Source organism: Desmodus rotundus, chromosome 6 (genome assembly GCF_022682495.2).
Source record: "Desmodus rotundus isolate HL8 chromosome 6, HLdesRot8A.1, whole genome shotgun sequence".
Taxonomy (NCBI): Eukaryota; Metazoa; Chordata; class Mammalia; order Chiroptera; family Phyllostomidae; genus Desmodus; species Desmodus rotundus.
Window position 1 is genome coordinate 1,933,303 of NC_071392.1, and position 21,334 is coordinate 1,954,636.

The window sequence follows — 21,334 nt, forward strand, 5'->3', positions numbered from 1 at the left end:
CGCAAGTCCTGCCACGCAAGACTTGCCGCGCACTCGCAGTCGGGGCTGCTGCGCGCACCCGGCCCGGCGCGTGCACAGGCGGCGCAGTGCGCATTGTGGGAGACCGCTCAGCTAGTCCGCCGCCGGCGCGTAGAAGCGGTCAACAGAGCCACACAGCGGACGGGTCGGCAGCTGCACCCGCGTCGGTGGCGGCACCTGCTGCGCTCCCAGGACTTGCCGCACGCATGCGCACATGGAGGAGCGCCGGACCGGGCAGCGCAGTGCACAGTGCGCAGCGTGGGAGACCGCTCAGCTGGTCCGCCAGCCAGTATGCAAAAGCGGACGACAGACTCATGCCGCGGACAGGTAGGCGGATGCATCTGCAAGGGTGACCAGGCCTTGCTGCACGGACTTGCCGCACGAAGCTGGGTGCGAGCACAGGTGGCACAGTGCGCAGCGTGGGAGACTGCTCAGCTGGTCCGCCGGCCATTGCGCAGAAGCGGACACACCGCCGACATGGCGGCAGCTGCACCCGCGTCAGTGCCGGCCCTTGCTGCGCTTCCGGGACTTGCCGCGTGCACGGGGTCGCTGCGCGCACGCAGCCGCCGCACAGGCGGCGCAGTGCACAATGCACAGCGTGGGAGACTGCTTGCTGGTCCACAGACGGGCGTGCAGGCTTGGACAGCGCAGCCACACACTGCGAACTGATTGGCTGGTGCACCTGCAAGGGACTTGCCGCACGGGGTCGCTGCGCGCACGCGGCTGGGCACGGGCGCAGGCGGCGCAGAGTGCAGTGCACCGCTAGGAGCGTGGGAGACCGCTCAGCTGATACGCTGATGCGCAGGTCCGCCTGGATGGACCCTGGAGCTTGGCACACGACACTTGGTCCCTGAATCCGCGGCCCGCGTGACACAGCCTGATGTGCTCCAACATGGAGAAGCGGGGACGCCATTTAGCAAGGCTGGGATACCGCCCTGCCTCCCAAATATGCCCAATGAGACACACCTCCAACACTCCACAAGTGCCGGGAGGCCCCTAAAGCAGGGCCCCAGCCTCCCTGCCCTGGGACCACACTTTTCCACTTCAAGAGGGAGGCACTTTTGGAATTCCGGGACCAAGCCTGGTGTGATGGGTCATGCTGCAAGGCCCCAGATGGGGCCCTCTGTTGTTCTGACCCCAGATCCCTGGTTCTTGTGGAAATCCAAAGAATCTCCTGCACCCTCCATTGTCCTGTCTTCCGCCAAGAGCCCCCTCCACCCTGATGGGCAAGGATACACACACCGGCCACTCACAGAAGCCCAAGTCTTCCCCACCTACCCGTGAACCCATATAGAACACTGCACCAGGGGGAAATCTCAGGCCCACCAGACCAGTCAGACATGGTTCAGGGCTCCATCCCTCTCCCTACCTGCCTCAGGGGACTGTGGGACCCCAAAGCCAGCCAGTTCTGGTTGTCCAGAGTCGTCATTGTCCGACATCCCTCCCCAAAAATGTCAGAGCAAAAACAGCATGGTAGAGACTAAGTCTTGAAGCCACAGGCAGAAAGCTATGGGACATAATGGAGAAAAGAGCCTTTTAAAATGATAGCAAGGAAAGCAATAGACACGGCATATGGGATATCTGCTACCTGCTAGTCAGAACCTATACATACATCCACACACACGTGCATGTGTGCACAGAGGCACAACCCTGCTGCACGTGAAGGACAAAAGAAGGCTGGAGGTGTCCAGTGACTGGCACAGGCGACAGGAAGGGTGAGCAGAGGTGACCCCCCCTGTGGGGGAGCACGGTGGGAAGGGCTGGAAGTTGTAGATGGCAGCAAGGACGATAATAGCCAAGGGAGGGCTACGAATGCCTCCCTTCAGAGGCATGAAGGAAGTGGGGGCCATGTTCAAAGGCACACAGAAGCTGCCTGAGGGCACCCCAAGGACCAGCGGCCAGGCCATCACAGGACCCCTAACTAGCCACACCAGGAGGGTGAGGCAACAGCAGATACTGAGGAGGAGGGGCTCCGGGAGATCAGGCCCATGTTCTTTTAACATTTAGTTTCCATCAGATGAAAGCAGGTTTGAGGCAGGTTCTGAGAGCAGCCACGAGCAAAGTGTCCACCCCAAAACAAAGGGTAACAAGCCTGCCTTGGTTGGGGCAGGTCACCACAAGCCTGGCCTGCTCCTAGCTGCAGAGATGCTACAAGAGGGACCCAAGGCGCAGAGTCCACCCCTGCGAGTTGAGGAGAAATCCAAGTGCAGACAGATGGACGTGTCTCAGGTCCCAGAGCCAGTTATTGGCAGGGGAGAACCCAGCTTTCCTCTTGGCCTCCTGCAGCTTCCAGGGTAAGAAGAGGGGGCTCGCTGGCCAGAAGGGCTTCTTCTGCCACAGGGCCCTGGAGGAATCCCAGAGCCCCCAGCTCAAAACGGCTGGTCCAGGATGTGGGAGAGCGAGAGGGAAGACAGAGGAAGAGGCCAGGAAGGGATCCAGAAGGCCCGGCCCTGTGCTGAGGGCCTGCCCTGCCTCCCCTCCCCCCGCTCCCCCAGGCCTGCACACTCAAATAAACACTCACAGGAGTTCCTGCCTGCCCTAGGTTCTGCTTTCTGGGTCAGCCAGACACAGACGCACAGAAAAAATTTAAAAAATGAATAAATGCTGTAAAAACTGGAGAGAGGAAACTGCAGAAAAAAACTAAAACAAAAACCAGTATCTCCAAAAAGATTTAAAAAAAATAAACAGTGCCTCTATGAAACAGGAATATTACACCATTAAAATAAGAATAATCGTTGCGGGTGGTGTTTCGTCATGGTAGGTTCACTGCCTCCAACCCCGTCCCAGTCTGGTGGGGGTGGTGCGGGGGAGGGCGGCAGTGGAGCCCCTGGGGCGGGCAGGGGGGTGGGGAGGGTGGGTGGGGAGATAGGAAATCTCTCTATTTTCCACTTGGTGTTTTGCAGTGAATCTAAAGCTGCTCTAAAAAAAAAATAAAGTCAGTTTAAGAAGACCAAAAGAAACAAAGAGGTCCTTAGAAATTAAAAATGAAGATAGAAAAATCCACTGGAAAAGTTAAGAGAGTCAAGTTGCTTTGCTCTACAACTTAGAACAACAGAAAAGAGACAAAATAGGAGCTAGAGAGACCAGTCCAGGCAGCTGATCAGCAAATAGAAGCCTTTCTCATAAGAGAGAAGGAGTACGTGGAAAAAGGAAATGAAAGAATTAACTCAAAAATCTGCCCCATCCCCAAAGGCTCTGCGTTCCCAGTTTGAAGGGGCCGTGGGCACGCCCGGCAGGATGGACGGAGGACCCCAGCGATACTCGTCTTCAAGAGATTTCAGAACAAAGACACAAAGAGAGGAGCCTATGAGCTTCCAGACGTAAAAAAGGAGAAAAGGGGGAAGAAAAAGCAAACAGCGATGGGGGGGGGAATTTTCATACACCGAATCAAGAATCTGATTCGCTGCCTTCTCCATCTTGTTCTGCCTAAAGAGAATGGCAGCCTCCAAGTTTCTGAGGAAAAACTATGTCCAATTAGACGTGTGTGCTCGGACCAACTACTAGCTGTAAACGGAGACCAAGGACGTTTTCAGACATGCGAGGTCTCCGAAAAATCTGCACGCACCTCTGTTTTGGAAGTTATTATGGAATGCTCACCATCAAATGTTGGAAGGAAACCAGGCGAGAGGAGTCCCAGAGCAAAGCGAAGAGCAGCCCCCCAGGATGATGGGGAAGGAAGATTCCAGGGCAGCCAGGATGGAGTCTCCAGGGCAGCCAGGCCCCAGTGAGAGATTGCTTCCAGAAGATAAAACTGGCCACATACCAAGGGTGTGTGAAAGGACATTTGCACAACTGTGTCAGTTCGGAGTGGGGGCGGGGAGTGATAAGTACACAGACCACAAGGCAGATGCCAAAGCAACTCCTGCAGAAAACAAAATGTCCTACAAGACAGACAAAGAGATCATGGGCAAGCATGGGGCTCAGCGGGGAGCAGCACTGCAGGGGCTGTGCACGCGTGCTGGCCCAGCCCGAGCCACCAGAAGAGATGAGGTGGAGAAGGAAGTTCACGTGTAGGATGCAGAGAGGCCCTTCCGAGCAGGGAAGCGGGGGCTGGGAGGGTGGGGGTGGAGGAGGGGACAGGTGGGAAGGAACTACACTTTAATACACAGACATCTGCTTAGAAATGTGAAGGCAAAGACAGAAAAAACCAGCTGATAAGCCTGCTCACTTCTGGGGAATTATTTGAGTCTTCATGCACATATGTCACTCTGAGGAAAAAAAAGTCAAACCAGATTTAAAAACAGTCTGTCCTGGGAGTGGAGTTACACCACCCGGCTGACCCTTCCCACGGACACAACTTGTCTGGCGAGGTCCCATCAGGCTGGCAGGAGATGGGGCCCCCTGAAGGGACGACCAGCTAAGGAGCCAGGAGCTTTGCCTGCCTATCCCTCCCCACGGTGCCGTCACACCTCTAGGACATGCTGGCCGAGGTCTCGGTCTCATTTCTCTAGAGACATCAGGAAGGGTTTTCCATGAGATGCACACCGTTCTTCAGAAGAGAGAAGGGCATTCTAGAAAAAGCGAGGAGGAGACCCTCAGGCCACACAGAACACCTAGAAGACTGGACATCAGCCAGTGCCACCTCCCACCTGGTGGGAGCAGCCCTTCCAAGCAGGCGCCCAGGCGGGGGGAGGCATCCTCCCTAGGCCAGAGGACACGCCCTCCTCGCCTGAGGCAACTACTCGAGCTTTTGAATTTCAAAGTTCCTTGGTTCCTGGTAGCTGTTGGTCACTGTGGGTTTCCTGGAGCAGGGAACCCTGAAATTATTACTCCTATTAGATACGTGGTATTATAAAATGTTTATATTGAAGGGAGTGCTCGACTCATAAAAGGCTGGAAGAAACCACTGCCCAGACACTCTCTGGGATGAAAGTTAAAAAAACAAATAATAAACCAGAGGCCCTGCTCATCGGAGAAGTTAGGGCGCACAGGGTCCCTGCGCTCCAGGGCATCGCAAGAGGGACCCCGCAGCTGGCGGCCAGTGGTCCTGGAGGCCCTGGCTGTAGACAGCCATGTGACCGGATGAGGGAGAAGGGGTCTCAGGCAATCCTTGTGGGTCTCTGCCTTCAGAGACCCCCATGGGACTCCTGCAGTGACACGCAGGACAGCTCACAGAAGGCGCCAGACGGCCGGGGTCCACCACACATTCTACTTACAGAGAAATTCCGAGGGAGGAGCCCGGCATGTGCCAGGCTCTTTCTGTCCCGACTGCTTCATGGGCCACGTTCCCAGGTGAGGTTGTACCTGCTGGTGCTCAGGCCCGTGGACCTGGCACAAAAACCTGGTCAGGACTTCAGAGGGATGCCGGGCTCCCACCTGCATGCAGAGCCACTACCCACAACCCCCCCCCCCCACCAGGGGCCCAGGGGCACAGTCCGTCTGCCAGGACTAACAGTGCCCACGCACCTCAGTCCCAGCTAGAACAAGGTCTCTAGATACCCGGACACCAACCAACCTTGGGGTCCTAGAGACCGAACCCTCAGCTCCGCCACTGGGATCCCCTCTGCACACCCCACACTGCAGCCTGGCTGAGCCTGAGCATTTCTGGCTCCTGGTCTCAAGGGACCAACTTTTGGTGAGTGTTCTTCACTATTGTCTGGCCCGGATGGGTGTATAGTCAGGTGAGGTGGACATTCCACCACCCACCTCTGCTCCTACAGTCCCTGCCTGCAAGGAGCTCAAGCTGTCTGCTGCGTGCAGGCAGGGAAAGAACCCGCAGGCATGGGGGCGGCTGCTCAGACCCTCAACTCGAGAGGTTTTGTGCAGCTGACCTGAGCAAAGCACCAGGAGGCAAAAATACCGAAAGCGGAGTTCTCTTTCTAGCGGACCTGGCAGATTAATAGAAAGCAGGGCACTCAAGCAGCTCAAAGCCAGGGCTGAACGTGCCAGGAGCAGCGTCTCCCCGCTCTCCACAAGAGCCATGCACGGTGCGGGGGGGGGGGGCCGGGGGGTAGGGCGGTGCACACAACTCCAAGAGCATCCCACTTTCCCAACACACTTTAATCAATGACTCCCACTTTCCTGAGGAGCTGGGCTAACTTGCTTGGGCTCCTGGAGCCCGTCCACGGTAGAGAGCAGAGTCCTACCAAGGCAGTGTGCCCTGTGCAGCAGTCAGTACTGGCCACTGTCCTGGGCGGGGGGAGGGAGCAAATTCCTCCCAGACCCCACTCCCGCAGTGGATGCGGAATCACACAATCCACCCGGCTGCCCCAACCCAAAGAAGGGCCTCAAATTCAGGATCTGGACCAGAGACCCTTCCCCCAAACCCACAAGTAAACTTGGCGGCTGAATGTAGGACGGACATTCTCGTTTCCCAGTGGCATCCAGTCAGGACAAGCCACTGTCACCCCGTGGGTCCCAGGCAGGAACCCCACATCCAGACCACGACTTCGGGGGCAGGGAAGGTGTCTCCACCCTGACGTCCTGTCTGCATGTGTAGGCAGGACAGCGTGGAGGAGAGCAAGTCTCCTCTGACACCCGGCCGATCCCTTCCAGCCCAGAGAGAGCTCTCCCAAGAGACTGTGAATCCCCAAAACAGGGAGTCACACACTCAATCTCACCTCTGAGATTTTTGTTGACCCTGGGACATGGCTGTTCTTGTTGCTGTCTCCAAGGACAGCCACGCCGTTTTTCCTTCCATTATTCAAGGAGGGACGTCAGCCTTTCCAGCAGCTGGTGGTTTTAAGCTTCGCCTGCGTGCATGTCCTCTGGGTTAACAGGCCCCAGGATTGCCGGGAGCACAGACAAAAAAGCCCATTGCTCAGAGACCGGCTCAGAAGCGGCTCGGAGCCAGGGAGGGCAGGCAGAGAGGAGGCAGCCTCGCAGGAGAAGGCAGGGGACAGAGACAGTGCCCCAGAAGTGTGCAGCTAAAATACTAACACAAACCAAATGCTAGCCAGGGCTGGCGTGGAGGCGATCAGTCACACACCCATTAGCCCAGACCCTGTAGAAGGTCCCCAGGTCCCCAGAGCACCTGTTTGTCAAGCCTCGCCTACCAAGTAGCTTGACTCTCTTCATTTCTCCGTGATCTCCTGTATTTCTGGGGGTAAGCAAGAAAATAGGATGCATTCAAAGAAAAAAATCTCCACAAGCAGAAAGGGTTTTATTTAAATTTTGAACATAAAACTGATCACTTCAATGAAAGGCAAAGCAAGTATCTTCCCCTCCCGAGCCCATACAATTTCAGGTTGGTAAAACAGGCGGGGGGTTTTGCCACAAACTGCAAATGCACAGGCCTCCTCCCCAGGACACAGGACAGAAGTCCCCTGCAGCCAGCACTGGCTTCTGGAGGCAAGCTCCAGCACCTCCTCCTTATGCGGGTGTTTCTTCCCCTGCCGCGGAGTCAGGCAGAATTCGGAGGGCGTGCGGTCTTCATTACACAACCTTCAAAGCACTGGCTCCTGCTGGGAACGCCACGGCCGAATCTCTCCAGCTCTAAGTCGACGTCTCTGTTCACGCAGGAGTTCGGTCTCTAGACGCTGTGAAGTCTCGAAGCAGCTGGATCGTCAGTCTCAAAACTTCTGGACTAGCTCTCGGATTCTGACTCCGTTCTTCTCTCCCCGGGGAGGCTGACTGTCCACACACACAGTCACTGTCACCGAGCCAGAGCTGCCCTGGGTTCCGATCCTGGTGGCCACGGCCGTTCACAGCCCTGGCCAAGTACATGGCGGGAGCCTCTGGGGCCCCAGGTTCCTGGTCCACACACAGAAGGCATTGTGCCCAGCCCCAGCGCTGCCCCCCAAACGGCACAGACCACAGGCGACAGGCAATGGGAGACTCAGGGGTGCACACAGCTTTTATTAAAACACGGTTGTAATGACAATAAACACAACTAGCGTATCAAAGTCGTGACTTTGTGGACATCGACGTCTCCTTCCAAAATAAACGTGTGTTTGAGTATAAACAGTGACTGGACAAAAGAAAATATTGATGATGGCCGGGGCCACCACAGTGCAGCCCTGGGAGCCGCTGGGAGGGTCCTAGAGCCCCATTGTTCTCCTGGGGTGGGTGTGGCAGGGACCTCCTTCAGGCCATTTCTGTCTCAGAGGCACAGGTACTTGTGCAGAAGCATAAAATGCACAGAACTAAAAAAAAGAAACACATCTGAAGTTTAGGTTTTTGGGAAGGCTCCGTCATGTGCGGGCCATGTGACCCTAGGCATGCCAATGTAACCTCCTGAGCCTCGGTGTCCGCACCTGTGAAATGGGGGCCAGGGGGCTGCGGAGGATTAAATGCAGCAAGGCTCCGAATGTGTCTGGTAAACTGCATGCTCCAGGAGTATCCGTCGCCGTGCTTCTCAGTTACACAAGCTGGCCAGGCGTGTCACCCAGCCTGCCCTCGAATCCCCTGTAATCTGGAGCTTGGCCTGTGCGGCCCTTCTCTTTCAAGTATTCCCAATAAAACTCAAATGTTATGTGCAGTAATCCTAGAGTTCTGATCTGGAACCGAAAAAAACAAAACAACAACAAAAAAAACACCCAACCATCCAGATCATTCCTGGAAATACGCTTGGTTTCAGGGCTTTTACCAAATAAAATCCTCCCGAAAAGACACTTTCCTATCCCCATAAATCAGGATTTTTTTTTCCTGCTACAGAAACCTAGGTTCTACCTATTTTTCCTTCCAGAAAGAAAGGGAGGGGTCTCCAAGGGAACTCCTGGGAGGAACCGCCAGCTTTGTGCTGGAAGCCGCGGTCAGCGCGGCGGCCGCGCTCCCATGTGTTCCGAGGAAGACGGAGTGTGATGGGGAGTAGAGCACCATTTCTGAAGCCGGGGGCCCCAAACGGCTGATTCAGCATTTTCAGAAACAAAGTGTTCTGGGCCTGGCCTTGTAAACAGCAGCTCCCACGAAGTTGTGCAACGACGCCTATTTACTCACGAGCGCTGCTTGTTCGGGTCTTTTCTTTGCATCTCTTGAAGGAAACTGGGCACAATGTTCGCAAGAAGCGTTCTTTCGAGTGCACGGGCCACACAGATCCAGGACCCTGTCCTGGTCACCTGTGGCTCCCAACGTTTCCGTCCAGGCCAACGACCAAAAGTTGGCTTTTCTTCCAACCCCAAGAGGAGGAGAACATAATAAAAAGTAGAGAATACCCTAATTTCCACACGGCACACGCTGCAGGGCCTTCTCCGGGCGGGCGTTTGGAGAGGCAATCGGGGAAGGCGGAGAGTTGCATCAGAAATTTCCTTCTGCAAACCGCCGGGCTCTTATCACGTTTCCAGGGCTGGCGGGCGGCTAATCCGCGAGCCCTCCGGTCCGGTTAGGCCCCAGCGGCGGGTAGCGGGGTCACTAACGGAACCAAAAAAAACACATGTGTGTCTACATATCCCGAGGCCGGGCTGCTCTGGGCTGAGGAGTGTATGGCCGCGCGGGCGCGGGCGCACCAGGGGTTGCAGGAGCGCGGGCGCCCATCCTCAGGGCAGCCCGGGAGCGTGGCCGGTGGCCGGAGCCCTGACGGCGCGGCCCCCCACCCAGCCCGGCCCCGGCTTCCACCCCGAGCTGCCGGCGTCGGACAGGATGGTTCAGGGAGGCGCCGCCGCCTTCACCGCCCCCCGGGGTCCCACACCCGCGCGCACAGCCCGGCCCGCTCGCCGCGCCCGCGCCCGCAGCCCGCTCCCCGCCTCCGCGCGCCGCCGGCCGAGCCCCGGGCGCCGCAGCCCCCGGCCCGCAGGCGACGCCCTTCCGCCCGCCGCGCCCCCGCGGCGCCCGGCGTCCCCAGCCCGGCGGCAGCGCGCAGACAATGACGGCGCGGGGACCGCCCGCCCGCCTGGCCCCGCCGCGCCGACCACAAAGTAACTTGCGGCCGCGCTCCCCGCCCAACTTCGTACCTGCGCGGCGCCGCTCCCGGCTGTCTCCGCGTGGTTGCGGGCGACCCTCGTCCCGGCTCAAGCGGGCGAAGCGCGCGGGGCGTCCCGAGCCCCCGAGGGGCTGCGCGCAAACTTTGCTCCGCGCCGGTGTCCGCGGCCTCCGAGCGCTGCGCCTGCTGCCGGCGCGCCGCTCGGTCCTGCCAGCCTCCTCACGGCCTCCCCACCCCCTCGATGGGCTTTAAACTGGTCCGGCCCCGCCCGCCGCCGCCGCCTCCGCCTCCGCCGCCTCCGCCTCCTCCCCCGGCCGCTTTTCCTGCTCCTCCTCCCGCCGCCGCCGCCCGGACCGCTCGCCGCCAGCGCGGGCGGAGCCGGGGCCCAGGCACAGGGCGTGGCGCGGGCGCGGGCGCGGGGCCGGACCCTCTAGCGGCAGCTGCCCGGGCCGGGCGCGGGGCGGGCAGCGGGGCGTAGGCGCCCGGACCCCTCGTCCTGCCTCCCGGGACCCCTGCACGCGGGATCCCCACATCCCAGGCCCGGGCGCCAGCGGAGGACACATCGGACCTATCCCGAGAGGCAATTTGCAAGCGAATTCTCTGCAACTCAAAAGTCCTCACTGTGTAGTCTGAACCCTGCATCCAGGCGCCGCGGAAGGACAAGACGCTGGAGCCGGTGGTCCTGGGCGGGAAAGGGGACCTGAGTTTGCGCTGCCTGCTCACAGCCACCCAGGTCCGGGGCCTCACCTCTCCGAACCTCAGTTTCCCCGTCTGCGTGTGAGCACTGGAGTGCTTGCTGGTGGAGTGGGGAGGCCCTACACGGGTTCTTAATACCAAGGAGCTTCCTGTCCTTATCTTTGAAACGGGCAGCGAGCCGGCCTGGGGGTTAGAGAAAGTCCTGCCTTGGACATCTAATGCCTGGCGCAGGGAACCCCTGAATTAATGGAAGCCGTTGTTATTAACACGATCATTAACGTGTGTGCAGAGTCGACATTACAATAGGATTTGCAAATAGGATGATAATGATGTTGGAAAAAAACAGCCACAACAATAAGTTACTTTTACTAAGCATGCACCTGTGCCAAACACTGACTGAGCTCTCATCCAGCCAGCCCAGACTCTGGCCCTGCGAGCTGTCCCTGGGAGAGGCCCCTGCGCGGACCTGGGAACCCGTCTGACAGATGTCGAAGGACTTGCCCCTAGTCAAGTAGTGGTCAGTGCACAGTGTGGACGATCCCAAAGCCCCTTTCTGGCACTTTTTATACCGTTCCTACTTTGGGCGGAAATGTTGATGAAAAGTCACCCTTTTCTGTGACTAAACCCAAGCCCTCCTGAAAGTGTCTGCCCACTGGTCCAGGCTCAGACGGCCAGACAGGAAAATCTTGGGGGAGCCAGGTGCGGCCCCTTCCCAGGAGATCTGAACACAAAGGACTCCTGAGAAAATTTAAGGAGAGAAAACTTCGACTTTGGCCAATGTCTCACAAGTGTAGCGGCTTGAACTTCCCGCGGTGTGGAAGGGCCCCATCAGCACCAAACGCCCGCACCAGCCGGGAAGCACCTGTGTCTGTGTCGGTAGCTCTGAGTCATTGAAGGCAGGTGTGTCGTGCTGTGGGCGCTTTCCATGGTACACAATGTCTTTCCGAAGAGTAGGGGTGTTATCTTCCTTCACCTCAGTACAGTCACCAAATTCATAGACTTGTATCGATAAAAGGTATGTGTCCAATCCAGGTCCACATTCCATTGCCCATTGATCCGATGACGTCCTTTCCCCTATTTCTTTGCCCTCCGCACAAGGTCCAATGGCAGGGACCACACTTAGCTGTCCCATAACTACTGACCTAGAAGGGATCTACAAGTGTCCTCCAGTGTTCTCCTGCTGAGATGCGTCCCCAGAATTCCCGGGCCGGGCCGGGTGCCCCCCCTTCCCCACGGCACTCTGCTCTGCCCGGACTCCGACACGCCTCTGCTTTCTGGGCGGTGCCCACCCAGGACCACTTTAGGAACCAAGGGAAATGCACCTGCTGCAGGTAGCTGTCGGGACGGGAAACCGGGTTTGTGACAGTGAGGAACCCAATTATCTAAATGAGTGAGAAGCTTCCTTCAGCTGAAGGGAGCGAATTGGACAGACACTAATTATAATTAGTAATGAATGGATGGGTACTTGTCTCCCCTGCTGACTCCAAGCATGTGACAAGGGTAACTGATTGCTGTTCACCGGTGTCATCCCAGCAGGGGGAGCGCCTGGCACTGAGCGGGCACCAGTGACAGAGGCCATCATTGGGAAGGAAGATCGTGCCAACGAACTTATCAGTAGAGCTCACGGATGAGATGCTGTGAGTGCCCAGCACTGTCTACGACCCTGCCGGCAGCCTTGGCAAAGGGAACAAGAGCAAGGGAATGGCACCCTGGGAGTGAAACACTCTGGCCAGGCGTGGCCCTCACTTCTGCTCATGTGGGCCGAGGCCAGTCCCATGGCCCAGCCGGCAAGGGGGGCAGGGCGGGAACACAGTCCCCTGCCCGTGGCACTCAGAGCTGGGGACCAGCGATCACAGGCACTGAGGACTGCTGGCCCACCCCAGCCCTCCCTGGGGGGCCAGCATTGCTCCGCAGCTGCGTACCATCCTAACATCTGCCTCCGAGCCCCTGTGGGCACCTCCTCCCCCTGCAGACCACTGGCCCACCCCACCCTACAGATTTTACCCTTGTGTTTTAAACAGACCCCCCCTGATCCACAGTGCACCAGGGGATTCCTTGAATCCTCTACAGAGAAGAAACACAGACTGCCCCAGAGTGCATGGTGGGGAACCTGGTGAGGTTGGGGAAAGGGTGGCCATGCCCCAGCAGGGTCCTAGGGTGCCCGAGACAAAAAGAGCCCCAGAGGCAATGGAAGTGAAGGCTTGCCAGGCAGAGGGAGAGGCGAGCGCCTAGCCAGGCAAGACTTCACCCAGCAGTTACAGTCCGTCCTGGAGCGCTGGGGCTGGGGCTGGGGCTGGAGGGCATGGGGCAGGCGGGGGGGCTTGGCAAGAAGCCAGGCTGGAAAGCTTAGCAGAGACCTCATCATCACGCTCAGGTGTCTTTACCTTACCCCAAAGGTGAGGACAGGGTGCGAGGTCTCCCTGTCGTCAGGGGGCTGACAAGCACAATTCCCCCTCAGGGGGACCGTCTGTGGTCCCACCCACAACATGCCTTTCCTGGGCCCCTTCCTGGCAGTTGGTTTGCTGGGGACGACCCTGTGCCCAAGGGTTCCTGTTTGGTGCCTTTGCTGCTGGCTGGAAGGGTGGGCCAGTCTGACGCCTGCACCTGGCAGTCTGACTGGAAGCCCTGAGGGCTCTGGAGCTCAGATCCCAGGGGAAGAACAGCTGAGCCGGGCCCCCTATGTGAACAGAGGCGCCGAAAATAAGCCCCAAAGGGATGCGCTCTGTCTCCTGTCTCCCTGGGCTCCTGTGTCAGGCTTCCATGGAGATCCATTTTCCTTGTGATAACTTCGTACGAGCTCCCCCTTTCCTGAAATGGCTTCAGTCAAACTGGCTTTACAACCAGATCAGGGACTCACCGAAGGATGTTGCTTAAGTCTGATTTATTGAGATTGGATTTGCCTACAGGAGAGAAGTCACATTTTGCGGAGTTTTGGAAAGGTGTTCGGTTGTGTAACCATGAAGTCCGTGGAGATACAGAACAACTTCCTGACCCCAGAAGGTTCCCTCTTGCCCCTTGAAATCCCTCTGGCCCCCACTCCCTGCAGCCACTGATCTGCTTTCTGTCTTTTCAAGGTTGTCCCATGCAATGTCTTTCAAACGTTACTTAATGAAATATTTCACAGCTCCATACACTTGAGAGTTGCCATCTCTGGGGTTCCAAGCTCACAGAATCCAAAATAGGAACAGAACTACATGATGGTAACATTCAGTTCATGCCCAGAACATTCAGCCTTGGCACCACGTCCTCGGCTGTGTGGAGGTGAGCGAATGTACGTTTTTGAAGGCATCCTTTTCAAGGTAATGTTTGAATTGGTAAAACCTGAAGCTACCTCAATTAGTCAGCATCCCTGCTTTGAGAGGGTTAATCTGCCTGCAGGGGTTGTGAGGCTACAGAACACCGACTGGCTAATCCCAGAGATGCGCCTGCTGGAGGATCCCCATGGGCACTGGCTTGACGTCCAGACTCAGGTCCAGGTGGAGGGTGTGTGAGCGAGGGCTGGCAGCCGCTTTGGGCCCGGAGCTCCTGGCCGCCGCATGGGAACGTTTCAGCTGCGCAGAGAACTGGGTTTCATGGTCATGTGCGGTCCGTCTTGTTTGTTCACATGTCAGCCTCACTCGAGGTCATCACTGCTTAGAACTCGTCCAAGTTTAAGATCGAGTGGTGGCATATGACAGATTTTTCAGGGACAGACTCCATATTTTCTTTTCCTTCCTGACTTTTTATTTCATCGTCTCTTTCTTCCTTTCTCCCTTCAGTCTCAAAACAAGGGCCGTTCCTTAACCATCAGGGGCAGGTGATGGGCAGACTACACACCGTTCACGAACATAGGGTAACCAGCCCTGCGCATGAACAGGTCAGGCCACCCTAGCACTAAGTCTGGAGGTAAATAGGACTGTGTCACTCAGTCTCATAGCGAAAGACGTGAACTCAGAAGCCACGTGGCTTCTCAGGACAACTTATCAACAGACAACCAATAAATGACGGCATGTTGGTCTGACCCAAAACCCACCTTTTCCCACTAATTCTGTCTCCACAGCCATTTCTTATCATTTTATTATTTTCCATGTAACCAGCTATTTAAATGTATGGCCTACCGGGACTGTTTTCCTTCGCACTTCTGTTCTCATTTATTTGGGATCCCGTGCGTGTCCCTGGATCCAGTATGGGGGAAGATATGAGATCCTTTATTTGTTCAAGTTGGGGGTGTTAACCTGCACGCCACCCTCCCCTCCACTTTCAGGGAGTCTGAGGACTTGGCTGGGAGGCTAGATGGGAACTCTGCCCACCCGGACCAGAGGCACCCCCCGGGCTGGGCAGGTCCAGAGGCAGGGAGTGACAGGGGCAGGATGAGAATGGAGCAGGGTCAGAGCGCGTGCAGCCAGGCTGCGGAGCCAGCGTCCAGGAGAGCTAGGAGACTTGCATGTGGGTGGCCCTCGTGGTGGGGAGACTCCAGGTGACATTTAAATGCTCATCACTGGGCAAGTGGATCAATGTAGGTACAAGGTCCAGTCAAGGACAGAAGTCCAGGCAGGTGCTCAGTCGCTGGGCAAGGATGAGGCTGGGCTTTGGTCCAGCAGGAAGTGGGTCAGGAGGTCAAGCCTTGCGTGCAGGAAAAGGTGGTGTCCCACAGCCACAGGGACACGGGGACACAGAACTGGGACACAGGGCTCCATGGGTCCTGTGACCCCGGCACCTCCGTGCATCCCCTAGGACCAGACCCGCTGCTGCAGGGGTTCGGGGGGGGGGGGGGGACGAGGAAGAGGGCAGGAAGCGGCACGGATCTGAAGCCTGTGCTCAGAGCACCCGCTGGCCAGGGGTGTAGGAGCACATTCATGTTTGCACACCCATGTGCGCTGAGCGGACTCCAGGACGACGCTGACCGAGCACCGTGCGAGTGCACAGAGCTGGGAAGGCCACTTGGAGAGGGCATCCGCAGTCTCCCAAGGGCTCCTGAGCAGGACGCCGGGGTCAGAGCCGACTTCTCAAAGGAGGGTGCGTGGAGCAGCCACGCCAGGAGTGCCCCACACAAGCAGCATGCACAGACCCGGCTCCCAGACCGCCCGGGGTGGGGCTGGGCAGGGTCAGCTGCAGGTTCCCATGTGAACTGCCGCGGGCTTCTCCAGCAGGGCCATAGGGAAGCAGGGACTGTCCTCCCCCGCCCCAGAGGCCACTGTCACAGCACCCAGATGGGCACTCGGATGGAGAGCTGGGCTGGGCTCCACGTGCTGTTCCGGTCAAGACCCTGTGCTTTGGAGTCAGGCAATCTGGGTTCCAGTTCTTCTTTTCCTTCTGGCTCACCGTGTGACGTGGGACAGATCACAGCCTTTGCTGCACCCGAGCACACCGAGGCTCAGCGTGCCTGGCCCCACCGTGGGTGAGAGGGGCGCCACATCACCCCAACATTGCGCTCTGCGACGTGATGGGGTCCTACGTGGCTTTTCTGGAAGGATTACTGTCCCTCCACGTTGCCAGAGATGCTGTCCCTGTGAGGACTCACTCAGGGGCTTTGGTGACAGCTAGACTCTCAGGCTGAGCAGGGCCTGAGGGGTGTCTTTTGGTGAAGTGAGGGCGTTCGGCACCCCGGGTTGGAGAGAGCCTCTGGGTGAGATGCCAGGGGTGGGGGTAGCTGCCCTGGCTCCTAAGAAGCTCTGAAGGGCCCGGTACTGTGGGTGCACACACGTCTTTTTCCAGATGACACGAACAGAACTCAGCAGGAGGGACGCGGTTGACCAGTCAGCTCGCAAGTGCTACCGAGGGGCCGCCCCAGGGCGTGGGCTGCATCAGTGAATTTCATATGACTGTCACCTGCCAGTCTCCTTCGTCATGCATGGACCAGTGCCTGCCACACCGACTCTGGAATGTGGGGGCATAATCACACCTGTGCCACAGGGTGGTGGCTGCCCACTGGGTTAATTTGCCATATTTTACCGTGTATAACGCACACCTACATTTCTGGCCCCAACTTTAAGGAAGAGAATCTTTCGTTTCAATGTTTTAATTCCATTATTTATTTACATTTAGAAACAAAACTGATTCTCATATCCCAGGGTATTATTTTACATACAGATATCGTTACTGCTTTCTAGAGTACCCCTTTTAATGCATAAGCATAAATCAAAGAATTAAAAACATATAGATACACAACTAGTACTACCCATGTGCATGGTGCACCCGTCTTTTTCCCTCAAAAAATTTGGGCAAAAAGTGCAGAGTGCACATTTTACACAGCACAGTAGACTAAAAGTGCTCAGTGCCCGCTCTCCGGGGATGCTGGGATGGCACCCCGCTGAGCTGTCGGATGTGCTGGGGGGCACACAGCCATAGGGGCCACTCTTGTTCCTGCTGGGAGGGTGACCCCACTGGGTGTGGCCCTGGCTGCTGCCCTCCCCGGGGAAGGGGAGACTCGGCACGGCAGCCGGGCGAGCCAGGGGGCAGTGTTCGAGGCCCGTGCTGTGGACCTCCTGTGCAGAGAGGACAGCCCCTGTCCGTCCTGCCCTGATGTGTGACAGGCCTTTGAAGGGACGGGCGAGGCAGCCCTCAAGGTGAGCTTGGAGCTGAGCCCCTGACCCTGCTATCCCCGAGGGCTCTCACGTGGCCTGGGGACAGGAGCCTGGCCTGAGGCAGATGCAGGGGAGGGACATGGTTCGGAGGATGTAAATGGAAGCAAGCAAAGTAGGAGCGGGGTGACACTGAGCATCTCTCCTCACAATCTCCACTTCATTTCAATTCCCCTTACGTTCGCAAGCTTCCAGGAACAGTCAAAATACCTCTGCTGTGACTCTGGTTCCTCAGGAGCCACCCGAGGCTGAGCGGGGTGGGGTGTGGTCCCTGTGAGCCTCCGCCACACCCAGAGCCTCAGATGCCACGGGAGGCAAAGTTGCAAACAGACAAGAACTGAGTGGGAAGACACGGGATTTGCTGTAACTACATGCACTTGAAATCTCTTGACATTTTCCTCACTTCAAAATTATTGCGCACAGAGCCACTGACAAGGGCTCTGGGGCATGCCATGAGGCCACACCTCTCTTCCCTGCCAAAGCCGGGGGACCCAGGGCAGTGACCCGCCCCACGGGAGCCTGGCACAACAGGGTCCCCCCCTCTGGTTCTTGCCTTAGAGCATCTGTTTGGGAAACATGGAGAGACCTGGCCTTCTCCGCAGGGCAGGTGCAGGTGGCCACAAAACAATGTCACAAGATCACAGGTGAGTTAGCGGTGGACACCAAATGACAGAGGAAAATGTGGATCAGCTGGGAGACAAAGGCACCCCCCAAAGAGTGCAGGGAGAGAGGGAGAGAGGGGGGGTTGCTGCCGGCCCGGGTCCACTGGCTCTCTGGCAGCTTCCCAGCTGGGCCCAGCTTCCCTCCTGTTCCAAGTCCTGACTCTCTCCACTTTCCAAAGGGATCACTCACAGGACTCCTGAAATCTAACCGATTTTAACCAGGTGGTTCTCCAGGTGCCTGGAGTCAGGGAGACAGAGAGCAGAAAGGGACTTGATAAACCACCCAGGGCTGCCTAAATTCATTGTCACTGACACAAGAGTCCAGCCAGCGGGGTGGGCATCACTGGGGACCAGGGCTGCCGCAGACCTCCTGCCTGCAGAATGGGGACATCGAAGTTTTTCTATCTAACAAGCCCCGGGAGGGATGCCCTCTCCAGCTGGACTCAGAGGAGCCGTAGGTGGTGTTCGTGTGAATCAGACGTCCTGTAACCCATCTCACCGATTTGCTCGATTGGAAAAATGACATGGGGCAGCTGCGAAAAATTCATTCTTGATTGCCACCCCGAGCTGCGGAATCAGGCCCACGTAGAGGCAGGGAGTCCCAACCATCGGCCTGACCCGTAACAACCCACAGAGAACTCCAGCCCGAAGGAGCCAGCTTCCAGCAACTTCTCAGAGCTAAACAGCCTGTCCGTGCCCTTGCAGAATCTGCCCGTGGGGAGCCCCAGACCAGGGCCCCACATGGCCCAGAGAACTCACACTGCTAGGCCTGGAGCAACTCACACACACAGACTTAGGTGACCGGAGGCGCTGGCCGGCCCGAGATGGAGACGGAAGGGCAGCAGCACCCCCTGCAGTACAGGGCTGCCCTCCGCCCGGTCCTGCAGCCAGACACAGGCGAGCTTCAACGCCCACAGGCAGCTGGTGCCGCCTCACAGCCGAGTTCCGGAGCTTTTGGGGGTGACCTCAGCCGGGCCCCTCCTGTTCTGCTCCCCCATGTCCAGAGGCTCCCTGCCCTGGTCCCCTCCACCCCACGGTAGCACTCTCTGTCCTGAGGACGGAGCGATGCCTGTAAACTCAGACAGCTGCTCTCCACAGGTTTACAGTAAGATGGGGGCAAAAGTGCCCCCCAAACACCCCTGAAGCTCAGCCATTCCAGAGTGACAGGCCTGGGACATGGCAGGACATAGGGGGACGGGATCAAGGCCTGCTGGACACCCCCAGGCTGGTCACTGCCAGCAGTAACTGCAACACACACCTGGCCTCCCTCTCACCTGCGAGGCCTGTTGACAAACTCTGAATGTTGCCCCAACAGCATCCGCCAGTCTTGAAACGATGCTGGCCATCACCGCAGGGCGCGCGCCTGAGGACCGGGCTGAGCAGCAGCTGCGCTTGTCCTCTCGCGACCGGGTGCCACCACGCTGATTCCCACCCACGACCGTGCCTGGGTCCCATCACGGGCTTGTTAAAGTGACTCCTGATCGGGCAGGTTTCAGGCAGAGATTCCAAATCTCTAACATACTTCATGGACCACATGTGGAGTAGCCATGTCAAAAAATCGCTGCCTCTAGATCAAAACTATGAGCAGTAAAATGACAGAAGCGACTAAAAACAACTGAACAACAACAACAGCAACAAAGCAAAACCAGAAACAAACCAAGCGAACAACTGGAACAGGCCCAGAATCACAGAAATGGAGCTCACATGGAGGGTTGTCCGCGGGGAGGGGGAGGGGGGAATGGGGGAAAAGGTACAGGGAATAAGGAGCATAAATGGCCGGTACAAAGTAGACAGGGGGAGGGTAAGAATAGTACAGGAAATGGAGAAGCCAAAGAGCTTACATATATGACCCATGGACATGAACGAAGGTGGGGGATGCTGGTGGGAGGAGGGGGCTACAGGGCGGAGGGGAATAAAGGGGGGAAATGAGACAACTGTAGGAGCATAATCAGTAAAAATACTAAAAAATATTGCTGTCTCCAATTTATAGAAGAATAAAAAACGAAGTTTCGGAAAGGTGCATGCTCCTTTCCACCACCTCTCAGAGCTCCCCAGACACAAGGATTGGGGGCCAGCTCCCCAAGGCCAAGGGCAGAGTCCTCCCGACCCCGACAGGGAGCCTCGAGCCGTGAACACTGTCCCAAGCACATGCATCCTAAGGACCTTCCTTGGCCCTTTGGATATTTCTTTGCAGCTGTTCTGCGTGTCTAAAAACACTCACACTACAGTACTCGCTGAACTGAGCTGAGGGGTGTTCGCTGTTCTTTTCTTCCGGCTTCTCGGTGGGCTGGACATTTTCAAGCTGAAAAGCCAGGTATGGGAGGCGCTCGGTGTGCAAGTCGCTCAAGCACACGTGAATCCACGTGGCTTTGGCGTGGGGCGGGAGGGACGCAGCTTCAGCCACTGGAGCCCTGAGCCTGCCTCTCACGTAGGCACCTTGGCTTCCGTGGGCGCCAGGTCCTGCCTGCTAATGGGATGCGCGCCCTCAGGGGCTTGTTGTTAGCATGGAGACAGCGTGCGTGAACGTGGCAGGAATACAGTGACTGCTCAGTGAGGGTCGCTTCTGAGCTCTGGCCGGGTGGCTCGGTTGCTTGGAGCATCATCCCAAACACCAAAAAGTTGTGGGCTCTGTCCCCAGGCGGAGCGCGTACAGAAGGCAACAGATTGATGTTCTTCTCTCATATCAATGTTTCTCTCTCTCAAATCAGTAGTAACAAAATATTCTCAGGTGAGGGGTTTTTTTATTAGTAGCTTTTGAATCTCATGAGGGGCAATGTTATAATAAAAGTATAACCAGGGTTTTTAGAGTCCAAAGACCTAAGTTCAAATCCCAGAGCTTGCCACTGCCCAGTCTCCTGATACAAACCACCCAAGCTCCTGGGGGTCTGGCTTCTCATCTGCAAAGTAGCACGGGCCTTGGAGAATTGTCGTCAGGATTTGCTGCAGTCACGGTGTGAGGTGGTTGGCGGAGAGCAGGTGTCTAATGCACGGAAGTCAGTCCTGGTACAAGACACCAGCGCGTTTATTTACCAGACACCTGGGAAAGCACTTGCCACGCCCCCGGCGCCCCTGCAAGCGCTTTCCAACTATTGACTCCTTCCCGAAACAAGCCCACACTCCAAGTTACAATGATCTCGATCCCGGTGTTGCCTATCAGGAAGCAGGCGCTTGGAGGTCATCACGTGGCCCAAAGTCCCTGGGCTGGAAGATGAGAGACTGGACTCTAATCCAGGGGTCTGAGCCCTGGCTCTTACCTGCTACTATTTCCCATCGTAAATGTTGAGGAAGAGGCTTTGTATTATCAGGGGAGTATCTCGCTACACTGAGTGCTTGAGTAGCTAGTTGGGATCATCCCGATGTCATCTATGTTTATATGTTGGATTTCACAGAATATCACATTGATAACCTAGCTTCTCCAGCAATTCTGGCTAAAACAAACAAATGAATATGCTCCCCCCCAAAAAAACCCATAAAAACAAATAATAATGTCATCCTGATGGATGAAAATGGGAACTTAGACCAGGCAAAAAATATTCTTCCTAGATTAGCACCTGGCAGAACATCAACAGCGGTCGGGCGGGAAGCCCTTGACCATGAACACA

At 57.0% G+C, this 21,334-nt stretch overlaps 1 protein-coding gene across 2 annotated transcripts in view; it reads right to left on the bottom strand.

Moving 5' to 3' along the window:
* The window catches only part of GRB10 (growth factor receptor bound protein 10), a 116,354-nt gene extending 106,301 nt beyond the window's left edge, over positions 1-10,053 (bottom strand). Inside the window, exon 1 of one of the 2 annotated variants that reach the window (XM_053926357.2) lies at positions 9,846-10,053. The gene's annotated coding sequence lies outside the window, so the exon portion shown is untranslated. The remainder of the gene's footprint in view (positions 1-9,845) is intronic. The other variant, XM_053926358.2, reaches the window with a different exon arrangement.
* Positions 10,054-21,334: the final 11,281 nt, after the last annotated feature.